The sequence below is a fragment of the Pteropus vampyrus genome, unplaced genomic scaffold (genome assembly GCF_000151845.1).
Source record: "Pteropus vampyrus isolate Shadow unplaced genomic scaffold, Pvam_2.0 Scaffold9, whole genome shotgun sequence".
Classification (NCBI taxonomy): Eukaryota; Metazoa; Chordata; class Mammalia; order Chiroptera; family Pteropodidae; genus Pteropus; species Pteropus vampyrus.
The window spans coordinates 5,474,394-5,479,767 of NW_011888790.1; the positions used below are offsets into that span (position 1 = coordinate 5,474,394).

Below are 5,374 nucleotides of genomic sequence, written 5' to 3' on the forward strand. Positions count from 1 at the left end.
ATAAGAAGTATGAAAGTCATTTCCTCCCACCCATAATTTCACAGAAGTGAAAACCGAGGTTCAGAAAGGCTGAGTGACTAACTTTAGATCATATCCCTTGTCATCGGCAGCAGTCTAAAGCCAGGTTTCTTCATTTCCAGTCCCATATTGTTAATCATTGTTGTTTCCCATTAAATTATCTATAGTGGGGCTAATCACATCTGTTATGGCCATCTTTATGATGGATATCAATGAGCAGTCTGTGGTCAGTCATCATTCAAGTGATCAAAGTGATTAGGGAGGTTGGCTCTTTTGTTTCATTCACTTCTGATGGATGGAATTCAACCTTCTTATAGTTGACCTGGCTTTTCAGCTTGGTTATATGAGCATAAGTCCATCAATCTTTCCAGTTTTCCACTTCAATCCTGAGGAGAAAGAATTAATAGATGTTAATCTAGTACATAGAGTTGTATAAGTTAACCAAAGAATGAAGAAAGCTCATATTTGTAAAGCACTTTGCAAATGATGAAGTGCTTTTATATGTATCACAACTAAGTGGGATATTATTCTCACTTTGCAGATAAGAGATTAGAATTTTCCAACTGTGTTATGGTGCTTGACTAGAAACAAATTCTTCAAATCCAGTGCTCTTTCCACATTTTACTTTTTGCAAATCACTTAAGAAATTATTTACTTTCTATTATAATGGACATAATTAACTCATTCCAAAAAAGAAAATGAGTGAAGGCCAGACTTTTTTTTTTTATATATTATTATTCTAATACTTGGAAAATTCAAACCTTAACTAGGAAGGTTAAAATATTTATAGTAGAATGTATTAATTCACAACATATACTGAACATTTACTATGCACGACAAGCTATTAGTTATGAAGGACAAACCTGCTGCTAGGAGTAATTTGTAAACTGTAAACACTAATGTAGAGTGTTATTATTTTAAGCGAAAACTTGCAAATTAGTTAGAGCCTGTAAATCCCTGCTGTCACTAGACAAAGGTCCAAAGTAGACTCAAAAATGCTTACTTAAAAGGAATCTTCCAAATCACCTACTCCAATAACCACCTCTTCAAGATAAGGAAACCTAGAAGGAAGAGGTTAACTGACTTGACAAACATCACATCACCAGTTAGTGTCAAAGCAATACACAGTAATTGTTTTAGAAAAGGTTAAAGTTTCAGAATACAATAAGAGGTCTTGAGACTTTTTTGGAACTTTCCCATCCAGGAACCTAACAGTAAGTTGACTTGTCTGTAACAAGTAAATATAGAAGAATACAAAAGAAGGCCCTAATTTTTTTTTAATTTTTTCAATAATATAACAATTCCCTTACAATTACAGAAAAATGATTAATGGGTTTATAAGATCAGGCAAAATTGGTGTATTTACATTTCAACTACTTTTTTTTTTTTTACAAAAGTAAAAAGATATTGATGGTGTTGATTTCAGCTCCTGGTAAAGCTCAAGTTATCACTTTCAACTGCTAGGCAGTTTACTTTGAGCTGGGAACTTAAAAAGGTACTATTTCCACAGCACATTAGCATAACGAACACAAAACACCTTCAGTCAATGACCACAGACATAGAATTAATGGAATGTAGACAAATGAGATGTGATCAAAAAGTAAAATCTTTGTTATCAGTCCACTTTATTCATATCAAAGAGTTTCCTCATAATTCAAAGCAATTTCAACTATCTGTCATTAACTTCCAGTCTAAGAAATGGAGAAATCTGGTAATGAGCACAGCTTGTCAAATGGGAATCTCTATCCTTTCAGATCAGTGGAACACTGTAAGCATAAAACCCAAGCACATATGACTGGGTCAACAATTGGGTATCTATTCACTTTACTAAATGGCAAATAACAAAGGCATGCAAATAGATATAAAGTACGAGTCCACTCAACTGTTCTTTAAAAAACTTGTCTCAAAATAACATGCAAAGTATATGCAGGAAGATTAAAGGAGAATGAGGCAAAGGAGGAAATCAGATACAGAAAGATCTCTGCTGATGTCAGCTCTACTTAGCTGTAGCACTGAATTGGCCTTTCATTACTTAGTCTGTCCACTCTGGACATTAGGGTCCTGACTACAAATATTCATTAGGTCCACTAAATTTGGGTATTTCACCAATTAAAGTTTTTGAGGTTCATTTGCAAAAGCACTAATTTGAAAGAATTAGTGAAGGTTTCAGTAATAGGCATGAAATTACATAGTGATTTATAAATCAAGTTATAGGAATAAATATTCATAGCAAATTACAAATAACAAGCCCACTCACTGAACTAAGTAAAGAGGATAGTTTCTTTATCTTTCATGTTAAAGAATAATTTTCAAAAAAAAAAAATTCATGACTCTCAAGCAAATATAAAATTAACACCTGTAAAAGATTTTTCTTTAACTCATTAACTAATGAGAGAACCAGTAAGATGTTACAACAGATTCAAAAAGCATTTAAGAAGCTGGCGTATTTATAGCATATTTAACAAAGAAATTTTAGGATCAAATTGCTGGATTAGATATAAGCTGGTAATGACCAATAGACCATAAATCTAAGATTATCTGTCCACCACCATTTCTACCTGACAAAGTCTTTGAGTTACCTAAGTCTAGACCTTCCATCAGTAGTAAGCAAGCTATGAACTAAGTACATTCCCTACACAATTCTTGAATGGCCTTTGTCCGTGTTTTATATTGGAAGACATATTGCCTACGTGTGTGTGTGTGTGTGTGTGTGTGTGTGTGTGTGTGTGTGTGTGTGTGTGTGTGTGAGCATGTGCCTTATTTCCTAGTTTTTACTAAATTTTCTTGCATGTTCTCACATTATTTAGTTTCTATAGGACCATAATCTAGGTGAGTCCTGAGAAAAGAGTGCAGATAAGGAATACATAAGTCATTTTAGCCAAGCTGTTAAAATTATTAACATTATGAAGGTTGAGGCATGAGGAAAGACTAGAAACAAATTCTTGTTCTAACTAGTCTGAGAACTTAAACTGTTTTTGAACTTTCCAGTCCTGTATCAATGCCTGGATATACATCTGAACCTCATGATAACCCTCTAATTACCTCCTGAAAGACTCACATATCCAGCCCACCTGACATCAGTACCAGATGTAACCAGACCTTCTGGCGCCCATCTTCCGGACCACCTGGCATCCATCATCCAGAGTGCTTGACATCTGACTGATAACCATCCTGGAGCAATCCTAGAGCTAACAATGCAAGACTGATAATTCTCAAGAATGTGCTTTTTATTACAAGAACTTTTAACTTTTCTTTCTTCTTCGGGACACTTTCGAATTTTTACCTAGCTGTGTTTTCTGTTTGCAAACTCTAAGACCTTTGAATAAATCTTTATCATTTATTTTAGCCAAAGCCTCCCAACTCTTTTTGAGTTCACTTGAATTCTATGGATCAGGATGAATATTCTAATCAAGAGCTTTTATTCTCTCAGCCTGCTTTATTTAATAGTCAGTCATTAAAAGTACAGTAACTTTCAAACCTAGATACATAGATTTCATTAAATATATTTTCTATTGCCCTAGGTTTTCTGTTTCTGTTTAATTTTGCACAAATTCATGGAATTAAGATGTTGGAGACGTGCCCATCATATGTGAACACTCTTTGTTAAAGCTTCCTGAAAAATCTCTGAGAGTGCCTTCTGTAATTGTATTTGAGGTAACCCTAGAGCTCTCATTAGTTTCAGGTAGTGGGGAGAAAACAGTATCTTTCAGGCTAACCTCTGACTGAAAGACTTTCTCTCATTACTCGAAACCCATGTCCTCTGTGGTTATTTCTTGCCTTTTTACTTTATATGTTCCCTTCCCACTCTATTATTTGCCTTTCTCTAAGTACAACCTGATAAAATCTGACCACTTTTCTAGAATTTTGATGGTTCCCTATTTTATAACCTCTTACATATAAATCGTTTTAAAATGGGAGATAAGGAGTGTTATTAAATAAAACTGTAACTCAATCTGAAATCTCTCTCAGTCCCCAAATAAAAGACAAGTAGAAATTTGAAAATCAGTGGGTTGAAAGAATCTTCCTTTTACTAAGTTTGTATTTGAATTTCTGATTATTTCTTTATGATCGTTTTTCTAGAAGTGGAATTACAGCTTCAAAGGCTACAAACTCTGGAGTCAGATGCAGGATTATGTCCCCACCAATCCCCTACCCTTTTTCACTTCTTACTAGCTTTGTGATCTTCATAACTAAGGCCTTGGTTTGCTCATCAGTAATATGGGCAACATATTATAGAGTTGTTAAATAACATATAAAGTAAATTTAACCCGGGGCTCAATAATAGGTAGCAACCAAAAGCACCACCTCGCTCCCACCATACTTGACCACGTATTCCATTTAAATGTCTTTTCATAGAAGCCTTCCTTGCCAATCTCCTTTACCTCAGATATTTCCTACCAGAGATCCTATTTGTTCCTTTTATAGTATTTTCACAATTTATAATTATTTATTTATCTTTTCTGTCTTGCCCAGAAGCTTCAGGAAGCAGAGGGAATGTATATCTCATTTATCATAATGTATCCAGAACCTAGCCCAGTACCTGTCACGGAGTAGACATTTAGTAAATATTTGTTAATAAATAAATCTAAGTCCCACATAGGATTTTATTCCCTAACATCATAGAACAGGGGTTCTCATAAAATATGTAGAAACCTTCTTTTTCCTCTCAGCTTTTACCACTATCAGAGAATTGAGAAAAGAATTTCTGAATGCTTAAATACTGTTAATTTTCTTTTTGCCATGTGCTAAAGGTATAGTATAAGGATATAGGTATTTTTGAATACCATTTAATTAGTGAATGTTAAAATGCATAAGTTCATACAACTCAATAACAACAACAAGAAAAGCCACAAAACATTTAATTTTAAAAATGGGCCAAGGGTCTATGGCCATGCCACCTTGAACAAGCCTGATCTCATCTGATCTCGGAAGCTAAGCAGGGTCGGGCTTGGTTAGTACTTGGATGGGAGACCACCTAGGAAGACCAGATGCTGTAGGCGTAAAAATAAAAATAAATAAAAATAAAAGGGGGGCTTGTAAGCTGACAAGTTCCTTGCAATCTGCAAGGTCAACCAAGGGTTGCCTCGCCTAAAAAAATAAAATAAAATAATAAAATAAAAATAAAAATGGGCAGAGGAACTAAATAGACATTTCTCCAAAGACATCCCAATGGCCAACAGGTACATGAAAAGTTGCTGATCACTAATCATCAAAGAAATGCTAATCAAAACCAAATGAGAGATAACCTCACACCTGTTAAAATGGCTTTTATCAAGAAAATAAGAGGTAACAACACTGGCGAGAATGTGGTGAAAAGTAAAACCTTGTGCACTGTTGGTGGGAATACAGATTGGTT

The 5,374-nt window shown here is 34.5% G+C and overlaps 1 pseudogene; it reads left to right on the top strand.

Annotated features, from left to right (window-relative positions):
- The first annotated feature begins 4,899 nt into the window (after positions 1-4,899).
- LOC111730184 lies at positions 4,900-5,018 on the top strand (annotated as a pseudogene).
- The last annotated feature ends 356 nt before the right edge of the window (positions 5,019-5,374 follow it).